General features: G+C 43.0%; 1 protein-coding gene across 1 annotated transcript in view; it reads left to right on the top strand.

The window, feature by feature from the left end:
• The window catches only part of Mtmr7 (myotubularin related protein 7), an 88,784-nt gene that overhangs the window by 10,954 nt on the left and 62,999 nt on the right, over positions 1 to 14,831 (top strand). The gene's annotated exons all lie outside the window — the stretch shown is intronic.

Raw genomic sequence — 14,831 nt, 5'->3', positions numbered from 1 at the left:
AGTGCCTTCCTTGATGCCTTGTTTTTTACAAACCACTGCCTAAACCAAGGTCCTGAAGACTTAGATGTTTAGGTTTTCTATCTTGGAATGAAGTTTTTGTTTGCTGGGTGAGGTCTAGTATAGATGTAACCAACTGTCTTATTAAATAAGAAACACAGAACCAACGCAAAGAAGAAAGCCAAGAGGTCAGAGCTAAGAGCTAAGAGCTAAAACCTTACCCTTCCTCCTGCGGTGGTCCTACCTCTCCGAACCAGAGCTACTTCCTGTGTTTGTCTTTTTATAGTGTTTCTATTCTGCCTTCTCATTGGTTGTAAACCCAACCACATGACTGCCTCGTCACGGCCTGTCTATATAGACCTCCAGTTTTCTATTGATTGGTATTGAGATTAAAGGCATGTGTATCCAATACTGGCTGTATCCCTGAACACACAGAGACTTACCTCGCTCTGCCTACCAAGTGCTGGGATTACAAGCGAATGCCACCACTGTCCTGTTTTCCTATGGCTTGCTAATAGCTCTGACCCCCCGGGGCAACTTTATTTATCAACATACAAATAACATTTGAATACAAATAAAATATCACCATAGTAGCCGGGCGGTGGTGGCGCAAGCCTTTAATCCCAGCACTTGGGAGGCAAAGCCAGGTGGATCTCTGAGTTCAAGGCCAGCCTGGTCTCCAAAGCGAGTTCCAGGAAAGTCGCAAAGCTACACAGAGAAACCCTGTCTCGAAAAACCAAAAAAAAAAAAAAAAAAAAAAAAAAAAAAAAAAAAAAAAAATCACCATAGTCTAGGGCTGTGGTCCTTTGACTTCTGGAATACCAGTTGCTCCAGAGCTGTTTATTCAAAAGACCCTGCTTGATCCAGCTCCTTGGCTTGGCACACGTGCTGAGAATCAGTTCTGCACAGATGTGTGGCTTTCTCAGCCCAATCTTGTTTCTTTCATCTTTGTGTCCGTCTGTGGTCAGTACCACAGTCCTGACTACAACCAGGTCTATGGCCTCAGTGAGTTCCTGAGAACTCTCAAAACTGCGGTTCCCTAGTCTTTGACTTTTACAGAACAAAGAATGTATTTACAACACTTAATAACAAGGCTCATGGTGTTTCTTAGCACTTTTTATTATTATTACTCTGATTGCAAAAGGAGATGACGCCAGGTTTGTGTGCTGAGAAAACTTCCATGCAACATGAGAATAAAAAGAATTTTCTCAATCCAAACATTTCACTTGACCTACTTACTCCCTTCCACACTTCACAATGGGTTTAAATATTTTTCTCCCCTGGAGGCAATCTACAAAGAGTGACTTTGTGTAACCCAATGCTAGTTCACACCCATGCTTTCCGAGTGTGTTTTTCTTTAATAAAAACATTCATCTCTGCAAAGCTCATGGATTTTAGGAAAGTATCCAGTTTTGCTTGGGGAGACTCAACAGAGAGGCCTGTGAGGCATCGCCGAGATTCCTGAGGGAGGGTCTTCTTGGAGCGCTTGTGTGGAGAAGCGGGGACACAGTTCTGTAGTGGAGAAAAGTGCCATGTGTGCTGAGGAGGGACTCGTTAGAGCACTTGTTACGTACATTTGCATGCTTGAGTCACGGAGACATTGACCTCCTGTGTGTGGCCACCTTTGCCATTATTTGCTTCTTGCTCAGTTTTAGCATTTCCTCCGTGGACTCACTTAAGGTTACGTCTTCATCCCTCCTGCCTCATCTCTGCAGGCACATCAGTGCCTGGGATGCTTCATCTTACAGAGGAGATTTACGTAGGGTGTTCTCTTCCTGACTCGGACCTTACTTTTCCTACTTTTTCCACTTTGAACAGGAGAAGCTGAGAAAGTACGTATGAAGTTAAGCCTCTTGACCAGATCCCCAAATTCCGTGACAGTGTGTGTGTGTGAAGGCTCAGCTTTGTACTCTTGCTGTGTGCTCTGAGGGCCTGCGAGTAGCTCATTTTGTATCATATTTCTTAGGCCAGGAACAGTTTAAACTATTTTTTTTCTAGTGCCCTTTCCCCCGGTGGACAGCTAGTTGAAGCCTTTGGGAGTAAGAGTACTTCCCAGGACATGGACCCAACCCTTCCTCCCACAGCCATTTGAAATAGTTTAAAAATAGCTTCCACTTAAAGCTTGGTGGCAGGCCATGACAACTTTATAAAAATTGTATATTTACTTTTCTCCTCTTTTTTGCTTACTGAAACACTGCTTATCACAGATTCCCGGAGAAATAAATTTATTGCCAAGCTCTGAAAGAAAGTTTTATTCCTCTGGGCATGTGGCAAAGCACAAGTTACATTTCAACCAGTTTAAATTGGGGGTCAGGTCAGGGATGGGGAACCTGCCTTTGAACTAAGTAGATAGCCTGAGAGCCTGTCCATGCATTTGTTAACTTGCATGCTTCTTGTGTGGTAGATGTTGTGTACAGGCCCAGATCTCGAATGGTTAACTGGCATGCCTAGGTTCACAGAACTTACACTGTCATTTGGGATTAAACAAACATATTGTGATTGTTTTATACAGTGTGTTTGAAATCTCTTTTTTGAAAACCTTTTCATTTCTAGAACATTTCTTTCTCAAGCCCCATTCCTTTTCTCCTTAAGCTTTGCAGGCTTCCTACCACACACAACGTCAAAGCTGAATTCATATCCTGGTCTAGAAGACCCTCCAAGATTCATCTCTGTAACCTATGCCACCCTATCCATTCTTCCCCACTCCTGACATGCTCTGATCAGCCATCCCCACCTGAGCATCCATGGCTGTTCCTGTCTTTATATTTTCTTCCCTCTTAGAGGGTTCTTTCCCCACATTTCCATGTGGCCGATTCACTGGATTGTTTCTCTTCTTTGAAAAAGCTCACCATTTTATTAGAGAAGCCTTTTCTGAGCAGACCACTGTCCCTACAGATGTGTTTATCTGCTTTAATTTCCTCCCTCAGATCTTGGGTCCTCTAGCATAAACAGATGCATGCACACAAACTTCATTTTATTTGCCCATCTGGTGTATTGTCTGTTTCTTGCCTACACATCCCCAAGTAGGGTGCAGGCAGTGACTTTAACTCAAGCATTTATGTATTCCCTGCATCCAGGACAGTGTCTGCTACAAGAGGGAGGAACCCCCACCCTGCACCACACTGTCGAGCGAATGACTAGATAATATGTTGTAATGTGTATGTTGTAATGTGACTTTGGGTTGAAGCTTCAAGACTTGAATGTCTCGTTTTAATTATAGGACATAAGTTCTCTTTTCCTTTATTATTCCTATTCCTTGTTTCCTCTGCTTACTACGTATTCCATAATAGAACATTCCTCTTTATCTCATCTAAAGATTCAAATTCAGTTAAGAGTGCCTTACTGCTTAATCATGCCCAGATCTACCTACAGGTTCTCATACGCATTGTTTTTAACCAAAGCAGTATTAATTTTCATTCATTGAACAAATATTTTGGTATATATTTTAGGCATTAGACTACACAGATGAAAAACTGGTGATGCCCATCCCTAGGGATCCTACAGTTGAGGGTGGTTGTTCTGTAGTTGTTACAGTTTATTGCTTCTGGAATCCAGTAAGCCATGGAATATCTATAAAAGTGTTTGCCTGGCATTGTTCGTGGGGCTGCAGGATCAAATGCAAAATAACTAGTGCTTTCCTTGAGATTAGATTCTATGCAGTACTATAGGAATAGCCTGCATTAAGGCAGTGTTTGGTAAGTATAAAATAAGTGTTAACATAGATTACAAGCCCAGTGCCACTTTGAGATCTTTGGCAGCAATTAACCATGCAGCTTACACACAATTGAGCCGGTATGATAATGAGTATTCAGAGACGGGTAATGCCTGGGGGGCACTCACCAACCTAAGACAGAGCACCTGTGTGGCCTGGGCAGGCGTGTCCATGACGGGTAAGGTGACCTGCTGACGTCCCATGCAACCCAAGTCAGAAGCTCATTTTTTAATAAAAGGGGGACCTGCAGGGCCCTGGCCCCCATTTTGGTTAACTGTTGCCTTGCTTGCGGACCTTGACCGATATCCTCCCAATGCTAATTCCCTGCCAGGTTCCACCCTCCTGAATGCTTAAGGGAAAGGGAAGTTCCTTGTCCGTGTATCCTGCATAATGGGTGTTAACAACTTAGATGCAAGATTGTAAAACATCAGTAGTGAACTTCTGCCCTCCGGGGTCCTCCCATTGTGCTGTAAACCTGTATTTAAGACCTCCTACCCCCTTCAAGAAATGACACTCGACATTTAAAATTATATATATATATATATAAATAAGTGTTAATTACCAGATACATTATAGCAACTTAAAGGATAGAGAATGGCCACTGCACCAGCTGGTCGAGCAAAGAGGTATCAATGGGTAGGCCTGGGTATTAGGATGTGCTGAGCATGTCACTTCACTGTGGCAGGGCAGTGGTGTAGCTTTTCCTTCAGCACCCAGAAGAGGCTCCCTGTGTTTGTATCTGTGAGACGTTGTACTTTATATACTCATTTTGTAGAAAGAGAATAATGGTTTCTCAAGGGCTCTACTGGAAGAGGAGGAAGAGAATGTGGTATGATCGTGCAGACCAGGAGTACAGCATGGGGATGGGTAGACACAATGCAGCCTGCCTTTTCCTGGAACGGTTGGCCTCCGCTCTTCCATCCTCAGACCCTCGGAGTCGTCAGGGTTGGTGGGAGAGGATAAGGCTTGCTGCCTCTCTCTGTGCCTGAGCTGTCTGTTCCCATTGGACCACCATAAGTTCTGTTTGGCACAGCTTGGCCTTGGAAAAAATATTTTCTCATAGTTTCCAACGAGCTTTGTAAGTAAAGGTTTATTTACTATTTTATTGGCTAGTGCTTTTGTCAGAAATATGTCGAATTCAGAAGGAGTTTAGAAATTTAGAAATATTTTTAGATTATTTTGTGATAATGCATTGTTTTCACACACAAAAAAGCCTCTAGTGTTCTTGTATTGATTCACTGCAAGGCCTTTTTCTCCCAAAACAAGTTAACTTTTTTTTTAATGACTTTATTCTATTTGATAAATCTGTCATTAATAGATTGCTCCATTTGCTTAGTATTTGAATTATATCAGGCCTAGCATCTGTTCTTAATTTATTTTCTTTTAAACATTTTTTTTCAATCCCTTTCTCTTACGCTTGCAGAAAATGGTATTTTTGGTTGAGGTTATTTTAAGATGGCGTTGAAATAAATCCTGGGACTGTTCTTTTGTTCGACGACACATATTCCTTGGAGCTTACACATCCAGGGTGACCCTACTAAAATAAATCCTTGGGCCCCATGCAGACTCTCAAGTGTCTGACCATTTCTGAGAGCCGGCTTCTGGTAGAGATCTGCGGAGGCCCCGAGCCACGGGGCCTCCCTTCTTCCGCCTTTCCCAAGAGTTCCGAGCACTCTGTTTCTTCAGCAGCTACTGCTCTGTGTCACCATTTTAACTTGATTATTCACCTCACAGGAGTTTTAAACTTTAGTTCAATGTCAGTCAAACCTGCTCTCCTAGCAATTAAATAAATGGATAGAGCAGCATCCTGCTTGTGTGTCAACATTCAGGTCTATTCAGAATCGTCCAGCTGGTTTCCTTGTCTTGACCTAGGTCAGGTAGAAGAACCTTAATACAGGAAATGAAACTCCCCCCCCCTCCTCATTTTAAAAGAAGAATTCTCAAATCCTTTGTTTTCACAGATGGAATATAACTATATAGGAATTATCTGAGAATATGTATGTGGCTCACAAATCTTGAGAAGTATGTGCATCCAGTGCTCCTATTTCCCATGTGGTAGAAGGACTTAAAAATCTCTAGCAAATTAGGAAGTATGTTGCTTATTTACTTTGAAATCTAGTACACTGAAAAAAAAAATCCTTCTAACATGCATGGAATTCCAAGATTTTAACGTCTTTTTTTTTTTTTTTTTTTGAATGTAGTTAGGGTATACCTTTCTGTTCTGGAAGTTTTCAAAACTGCATCAAGATTACAGGGTTGGATTTCTCTTCTCTAATGTCTGTCTAAACCTATTGGATTGTAAGTCTGCTTTAGACTTGGGTGTGGATTTTCCCGATATAAACCCTCGTACTTCAGTTAATCTGGATGCATCTGGCCCTGCCCAGAGAAAAGTTTGTGCTTGAGAGGGTGAAGTTAAAAATGTGGGCTAAATAGCTGTTGCTGGAGAAGGGAAGAGGGGGAAGGTTTGGCTTCGACTATAAATTCTGATGTGCCACTGTGTCTCTCAAGACTCTGTCAGCGAGGTCTGTCTCGTTTGGGGAATGTAAGGAAGAGCTGTTAAGCCGATCAGGTGGGCCTGTGCTGTGGAAGACCCTAGCAGCAGCAGAGGGGATCTGTTGCAGCTGTGGATAGAGGAACAAGGTCGAAGTGTGTAGGAGGAGGAGTCCTTCCGTAGAACTTGGGCAAGATTCTGTTAGATGTATGCTGATTCATTGTCACTCTCCTTGGCTCTTAAGATGTTTGCCCAGTCTGTATGCAGGGTGTGTATCCTGTACTAGCAGTCCTAGCTCTCAGATTGCATCATTATATGGCTTTCTGGAGAAGCATGTGACCCAGGGAGCTGTAGTACTGATGGGGCATCTGTCCATAGATGTGGTGGGTGGTGAGGCTGGGGTTGCTGGAGTGGCCTGGAACAGACAGCCCAGAGCTTGCAGGAGGGTGTGGTCAGGAGCTGCTGTGTGAGGAACTGGGTGTTCTGAGTTCCTGCCAGTCTGAAGCCAGTGTTAGCGCTGACCTTTGTTGACATCTGATTTAGTAACGTCTCTGGCATGAGCCATGTGAGGCTGAGATTTCTCTTTCTCCTAGAAGGTTCGTAACCGATGGACAGAGTCAAATAATCTGTGACTAGTTACTCATTGGGAACCTTTGATAAATTGTCTGGGTCCCTGGCACACAACTGGCATTCAACAAATGCCCATAACTAAATAATAAGTTTATTAAGTTGAAAAACTTAAACTGATAGGACTCAGCTGTCGATGGGTTCATTCGCAGGTGCTATTCTTACTAACAGTGCTTTTGGAATAATTCAATTTGCACAGCAGTGTCTCTTTTCATGAGTTGTACTGAAGGCCTTAAGGGTCCCCAAAGGCAAAATGTTTCTTTTGGTTACATGACATGTATTTCCTTGGATTGTGTTCTGTGATTTTTTTTTTCCTCTTCCTGTAGTTCTTCTTCCATCTCTGACCTTTGAATAAAATGGTCCTGGGAAAAGACTTTCATTGGTTTTATAGTTTTGAACAGTTTAAATCTGCCTTTTGGGGAAAGGGTTGGTGTTCATGATTTTTCTACCAAAAGGCTTGATGGAAAACCCTTGACACTCTGTGACTGCTGCTCTATTTGATTGGACAAAGAAGGAAAAGGAAAGCGCTTCCTTTTTAAATTAGAAAAATGTACTACCCTTACCCCCTAATTATAAGAAGATAGCAATTCTGAATGGTCTGAAGAATGGGTTTTTGCTTCAGTTTTTCTTCTTGTGTATCAGCGTGCTTTGCCAACTATAATCGAGTCCATCTCTGGTTACCTTTAACACAAGGGAAGTCTGCTATAGATGTGAGCATTCAGTGGGAGGAAGAAGTAAACTCTGACCTCTGTTATGGCTTAACTTAGTAATTACTTCTGTTGAGAACCACTGAGATGTACACTACTACCACACACATACGTTCTCTCTCCCCTCCCCTCTCATATATTTCTCTGAGTGGGACTGTTGATACTTCAGGAGCTTTGAAATGTCTTGAAGCATCATGGCAACTGTTGTGTAGGTAGTGACACCTTCTATAAATAAAACCACTTTGGAATTTCCAAGTCTATATGTGCAGATATTGCATGACTAATGGATGGTTATTGTTAATTGTTGACAGAATCTAGAGTCACTTGGCGATAGGTCTCTAAGCATGTCTGTGAGGGGATATATTAATTAGTTAACTGATGTGTTGAGACCCATCGTTTTAATTTCAAAAATGTTTTTATTGCCGGGTGGTGGTGGCGCACGCCTTTAATCCCAGCACTCGGGAGGCAGAGCCAGGCGGATCTCTGTGAGTTCGAGGCCAGCCTGGGCTACCAAGTGAGTTCCAGGAGAGGCGCAAAGCTACACAGAGAAACCCTGTCTCGAAAAAACCAAAAAAAAAAAAAAAATGTTTTTATGTGTATAGGTATTTTGCCTGTATGTATATCTATGTATCATATTTGTGCTTGGTGTCCATGGAGGTCAGAAGAAGGTGTTGGAGCTCTTGGAACTGGAGTTACTGATGGATGTGAGCTTCCGTGTGGGTGCTGGGAGTTGAATCCCCATCCTCAGGAAGAGCATCCAGTGCTTTTATAAACACTGAGTCATTTCTCCAGTCTCAGGAAGACCCATCTTGTGGGCAGAACCACTTCCTAGGCAGGGGATTTGGGATTGTGTACATGGGGCAAAGTGAACTGAGTATCATTTATCCTTCTCCATGTCTCGACTGTACATGCAATGTGACTAGCTCCCTGGAGCTCTTGACGGAGTGAATGCTCTGCCATGATAGACTGTAACCTGGAACTGTGAGCCTTTTCTTTACATTGCTTTAGTCAGAGTATTTCCCACCACACCAATGAGAAAAGGAACAAAGACAACTGTTAAGAAGACTTGGCTCATAAAAGGTTTCTCCCAAGTTGCAGGAGGTCTTCACAGCTCCTGGTGGGATATGCACCTTTGCAGACCTCAAGGCTTTGCCATGGATCGTGGGATAATCGGGAAACAAAGGCTGTTGATATTGGCCATGGGGGTCTGCCCTGTCAAGAAGAGAGCAGACGGGGCTCAGATGGCCAGCCAATCTGCCTGTCACTCCTCTGGCTTCATCACACTTGTACGTGCTAAGGTTCTGATTGGAGTTTCCAGGAAATTGGAGGCTGGAGTTTTGACCCACGACCCTTTTCTGGTTTTACAGTATTAGGGTTCTGAGATTGAACTCAGATCCTCTCTACTGACTGAGCTATCTCACTAGACCAGAAAGGCTTTCTTTTATTCAATCTTAAAAAATGTTAATGGTGCCATATTGTATGTAATGCCAAATAGAGGTTCAGAATGATGTTCATTCTGCTCAGTCAACCAGAGGTCTTTGTTTTTATTGCTGTAATAAGATTATCAATCCAGACTTAGAAACCAAATTATAATTACAGTAGGTAGAAGTAACCTAGGAAATCTTTTGGGCTCTAGCATGCAGCTAGTCTTTTCCTAACATACCAAAGAAGGAAAAAGACGGGGAGCTCAACCTGAAAGCCTGCCAGTGACCAGGAAGGTGTGCCTGCATTTGCGGTGTTGATGGCTTCACTTTGTTGTAGAGCTGTGCTGGGCAATGCAGCCTCTGGACTGGCTCAGATACTGCTATCGCAGATGCTGGGCCTTCCTTCCTTTCCTTAGAAAGCTGGAAGAGTTTTCTGTTGGTCAACCACCTTCCCACGTGGCTGAGTTTCTTTTAGTGCCCAGTCACTACCATGTACATTAACACAGGGGCTGTTTTGTGTTCCCCGGCCATCGTTGAGACAGAGCTACAGCTTCCAGGAATCGAGGGAGATGTTGGAGACCCCTAGATTCTTCCTGCAGGTCAAAAGCAGAGAACTCAATTGCCTCTACTCAGCAGTCCCATTTCAGAATCCAGTCCAGAGCACAGACCCCTTGACTTGTGAATACTTTTCTTTTCATGTTGGTAGAGTCAGAAAATGTCACGATACCAAATTTAGCATGGCAAACTATTTATCTAGCTGCTTTTCTTAGGTTAGAACATAAACTTGTCTTTGGTTTTGGCTGCTGTAGACATTTTGATTTCTCTCTGTTCAACAGTCTCTGGACCTCTTCCCTAAATGATTGACAGTGACCTTCAGCCTAATTTATATAGCACTGAAGACTTGGTATTTGGCCTGAGAACACTTTGTGGCACCGCCATTGGTCCCTCTCCCATTCTTTTTCAGTGGATGGTAACTATGCCTGTGAACTCCTTGTCCTGCAGGGCAGCTGTACTTACCCAGGTCATCTCAGATGATTCTGCAACCCAGCGTGTTCACCAGTCCCAGGTCTGACCTGCAGGGTGGAAAGCAATAGCCTCTTCTGGTGGAGATTAGCAGATGGGGTGGTGAGAGTTGCTGGAGAGAGCTCCTGTCTGTTGGTGATTTATAAGATCCACCTCCTGACTTCGGGCAGAAAAGGAAAGGGGCAGGTTGCTGTTCTGCAGCCAGGGTGTCTGCTTGCAGACCTGGCAGTGGGAGATGGAGGCCTTGTCTTGACGGAAGCCTTTCAGCCTTGTCCTAGAAAAGCTCAAAACCCCCTTTATTCCCTTCAGCCCGGACCCAGCAGAGGAGGGATGGGAATAAAAAGGAGATGTGGAACTGTCGCAGTTCTTGCACTGAGTCTGTAAGGTCCCGGAAGCCATACCATGGCTGCCCTGCCCATTTTGTTTTCCCTCAGTATCGGCATCCTGTTGAGTGCAGTGACATGTTTACTGTTTGCTTGCTCTTGTGTTAGTTCTGAGAATCCTGAAAGGCAGTCTGTACAGTGTTGGGCTCTTGTTTCCAGTTTCCAAGCTTCTGTCTCTGAATTTGTCTCGAAGAATGTCTTGGTGGTCTTTATGACTATAGTTTTGCAGTGTAATTTTACCTAGGTAAATCACCCTGTTTTCAAGCCTCAAATTTTATGTACGAAATTCCTTGAAGTAATTGTGAGTTCATTATCTTAAACATGTTATTTTTTTCTTAAACAACATTTCTCGAATAAGCTCAGAAGCATTGGTAGGTGTTCACAGACATGAACGACAGGCTTAGGTTTTAGAGTTAGTCCCCTCGATCTAAGGACATTGATCAAGTGTATCTGGACAGAATTTAGTGATGGGCATTACAAAGAACCTGGCTTGTGAGTGTATTGTGGGGATTAAGTGAGGTCAGATGTCCAAAGTAATAGATAGGGCAATATATGCACAGTATGAGAACACACCTAAAAGGTTTGCTTTTTTTTTTTTCTTTATTACTGGTGGTAATTTTTATATGGACCATGACAATTTGGATTGGGGTTGATGTATGCGCTGTTTCTAGGATTATTATTATTATTAAGTTTTTCAAGACAGAGTTTCTCTGTGTAGCCCTGGCTGTCCTGGAACTCACTCTATAGACCAGGTTGGCCTCGAACTCACAGAGATCTACCTGCCTCTGCCTCCCAACTGCTGGGATTAAAGGTGTGCGCCACAACTGCCCAGCCATCTAGAGTGATTTTGAGTACCTTTGTTTTCTTTTCCTGTAGAAGTCCAAAGCTGTTCTGAGCATGCCTGCCAGCTTCCACAGGGGCTTGTGTTTTCTTTCTTCCCTTGGTGCATTTTATTTCTGGTTATTTTAGCATCTATTATTTATCTTTACTCCCTGATGCAGCTAGGCAGGGAAACTGCCTCTTTCTAAGTCACACTTTGAGTCTCCAAAATACCAAGGCTGGTATGTATATCTGGACGATTTTGGTTAAGGCAGGAGTGATGCCACAGTAAAGCACACAAGTTAGATTCACACCTGCCTGTTAGAGTGGGAATTGTTTCCTCTAACACTGTATCTAATACCACTTGCAGTGAGGCTATAGCTAAGCAGGAAATCCAAGAGGGAGACAGGAAGAAGAAAGGAGAGGAGAGGGAGATGCCAGCCGCCGCCAAAGGAGCAGCAAGATGCCAGCAGATCGATAATGCCACTGCCACGTGGCAACTTACAGATTAATAGAAAAGGATTAAGCTATAACAGCTAGCTAGTAAGAAGCCTGCCATAGGCCATTCAGTGGATAATTAATATTAAGCCTCTGGGTGATTATTTTATAAGTGGCCAAGGACCGTGGAGAAACCTTTCAGCTTCATAAACCTGCCTAAAAAAATGAGGCAGACTAAAGTCTCATGCAATAGCCAACTTTATTCAGAGCATCAGACAGTTTGTACTCTGAGGGTTAAGAAGAGTCACATGAGTAAGGTGTACAATCACAAGGATAAGCCACCCGTGGCAAAAACGTTTTCCCATAGAGGCACATGAATAACAACAGCTGAACTCCTTCCTATCCACTACACCTGGGAGAGGCACGAAAACCAATTCCAAGAGCAATTCTGTGTTTTTGAAGAAACTGAGGTCACAAGACTCTCGTTTTCTCACGAGCACTCAGAATCCCCCTCACGCGACTCCATTCTTGGACTGTGTTCTGACAGTAGACCTCTTTCTTTAAAACGACTTGAGCTTCCTGTGGCTCTGGGGTGGAGTCTGAATGATCAGAATCGCCTCCGGCTTCTGTGCCGTCACACCCTCACTTCCAGCTGGACAGGATTTTTGCATCCGTAGCACTTACGAGTCCTCTGGTGGCTGTGTGGCTTCCAGTCCTCCTCTTACTAAAGGACTAGTGTCTACCGTGTTACTGCCCAGTGCTGCCTTATTCCACGTCCCAGCAGCGGCCGACCTAGCCGTTCTCTCTGCTGCTGACCGTGACATCTGTTACTTATGCCGTCCTACCTGACTGTACCTCTGCATGCTCTCACACTCCCCTCAGATGTCCTCAGATGTCTTCTCTCCCACTTGACATACTCTTCAAGGTTACCTCCTCTGTCCATGACTTTAACATTCCATAGAATGCCAGAGTCTATAACTTTACAGTGTTTGAGCAAAGCTAAGACACCAGTAATAAGAAGCATCACAATTGTACGCCCCACAAAGGAAGAAAAGAGCAATGCCAAATAAATAGCATAGTGATATGCAATCCCATTAATTAATAGATGGCTTTCATTTAAAAAATGTCAAACTTGTAAATGCACAACCTAAAATCCCGAGTGTAATTTCCTTAGCATATATTTAATGCCGTTTCCAGAGTATGAGTCCCTGTGTGCCATAAGTAGTCTTCTCAGGAGCCAGCCAAAAAGGTGCAATAACTTTGTCCACGAAATGAATAGTTTTCTCATCTTCAGCCATGAGAAGTGTTACTGCTGTGTAGATGAAATAGACTTGGGATAGCTGAACAATGAGGAAGGCTGTTAAACTAGTCAGTCTGCAGGATGGGGCCAGGATTGGGGGATTGATCCCATTGACGGTTGTCCAGCTACCTTAGCATGCACTGTGAAGTGGCCCCCGAACATTGCTCTGTCTTCACACACTTTGTCCAATAGTGGAATTCATTACCCATCTCTTGTATTGTTGCATACACTGGCAGATCGTTTGGGTATTTTTCTCTCATTTATTTTCTCCTCCATTTATTTTTTTTCTTCTGTAGCTTCAAAATTGCTTTTGACAGCTCAGGGACCTGTGAGAACGATTGCCAAACTTTGAAACTTAATTTTCCTGCAGCAGCATCCAAAGTTAACAAAAAGTCACGGGAATGATTCCATCAAGCCTTCCCATCTGCCAACATCTCTGCACCTCACGTTGTTCTGCTGGGCTTTCTAAAAATTACTTTTAAGTGGTAGAGCCTCTTTCATTTCTGTGGGGAGAATATTCCATACTGAATATTTCTACCATAAAATATTACCTTATGGGGGCTGGAGAGATGGCTCAGAGGTTACGAGCACTGGCTGCTCTTCCAGAGGTCCTGAGTTCAATTCCCAGCAACCACATGGAGTCTCACAACCATCTATGATGAGATCTGGTACCCTCTTCTGGTATGTAGACATACATGCCAGAACACTGTAAACATAATAAATAAATAAATCTTTTATGTCACCTTATATGCAGTATATTAGAATAAAGCTCAGTTTCACTAGTCCTAAGGGTAGAAAAAAATTATTTGTATTTCATTTTTACATGGTGTTAATTAGTATACTAACCCTAGCTAATTTAGCTACATACCTTTGAACAGCCAAATGATTTTCCCCCAAAGAAATGCTATAAAAATAATATATCTTTTTATATAGTGATATTTTATTTGTACTAAAATGTGATTTGTATGTTAATAAATAAAGTTGCCCAGGGGGTCAGAGCTATTAGCAAGCCATAGCGAAAGCTGGGCAGTGGTGGTGCATGCCTTTAATCCCAGCACTTGGTAGGTAGAGCCAGGTGTAGATCTCTGTGTGTTCAGGGATACAGACAGCATTGGAGACACACACCTTTAATCTCAATACCAACAATAGAAGACCTGGAGGTCTGTACAGACAGGCAGTGACTAGGAGGTCATGTAGTTGGGTTTACAACCAATGAGAAGGCAGAACAGAAACTCTATAAAAAAGACAGACACACAGGAAGTAGGTCTCTTTCGGAGAGGTAGGAGAACAGTGACAGTGAAGGGTAAGGTTTTTAGCTCTTAGCTATTGCTCTGACCTCTTGGCTTTCATCTCTGTATTGGCTCTGTGTTTCTTATTTAATAAGGTGGTTGGTTACATCTACAGTTTTCTCCTTTCATAGATGTTTCATAATATCTTTCTTAAAGTTCATTCAAAATACAATGTTTGGTAAATAAAATTATGCAACCATGTGGGAACTGAAAAAAAAAAGTGCCTTAAAATAGTCTTGGGTCAAAGAAGAGGTACAACCTGTAATAATAGACTTTAATTCAGTGTGACAAAAGGAGTTGGGTTTCATACAGCTGAGGGGATGGCACTTAAGAGTCCTTCTCAAGGACCCAGCCCATGGCTCATCGTCTCCACCTCCAGCACCAGGATATCCAACGCCCTCTTCTTGCCTGCTGAGGCACCTACACTTACATGCACAAACCCAGACATAACTGAAAACAAAATAAACCTCAAAGTAAAAAGGAGCTGCTTCACTAAAGAAATCATTGTGTTTCAGTTTCACATACCCAGTACACATTGTCTTGGCTTCTCTAGTCTGTCATGTGAGAGTCCTACTGCAGTAACCTTGAGATTGCTCTGCAAATACACACACACACACATTT

Source organism: Peromyscus leucopus, chromosome 17 (genome assembly GCF_004664715.2).
Source record: "Peromyscus leucopus breed LL Stock chromosome 17, UCI_PerLeu_2.1, whole genome shotgun sequence".
NCBI lineage: Eukaryota > Metazoa > Chordata > Mammalia > Rodentia > Cricetidae > Peromyscus > Peromyscus leucopus.
This window is presented reverse-complemented; position numbering and strand designations above follow the sequence as displayed.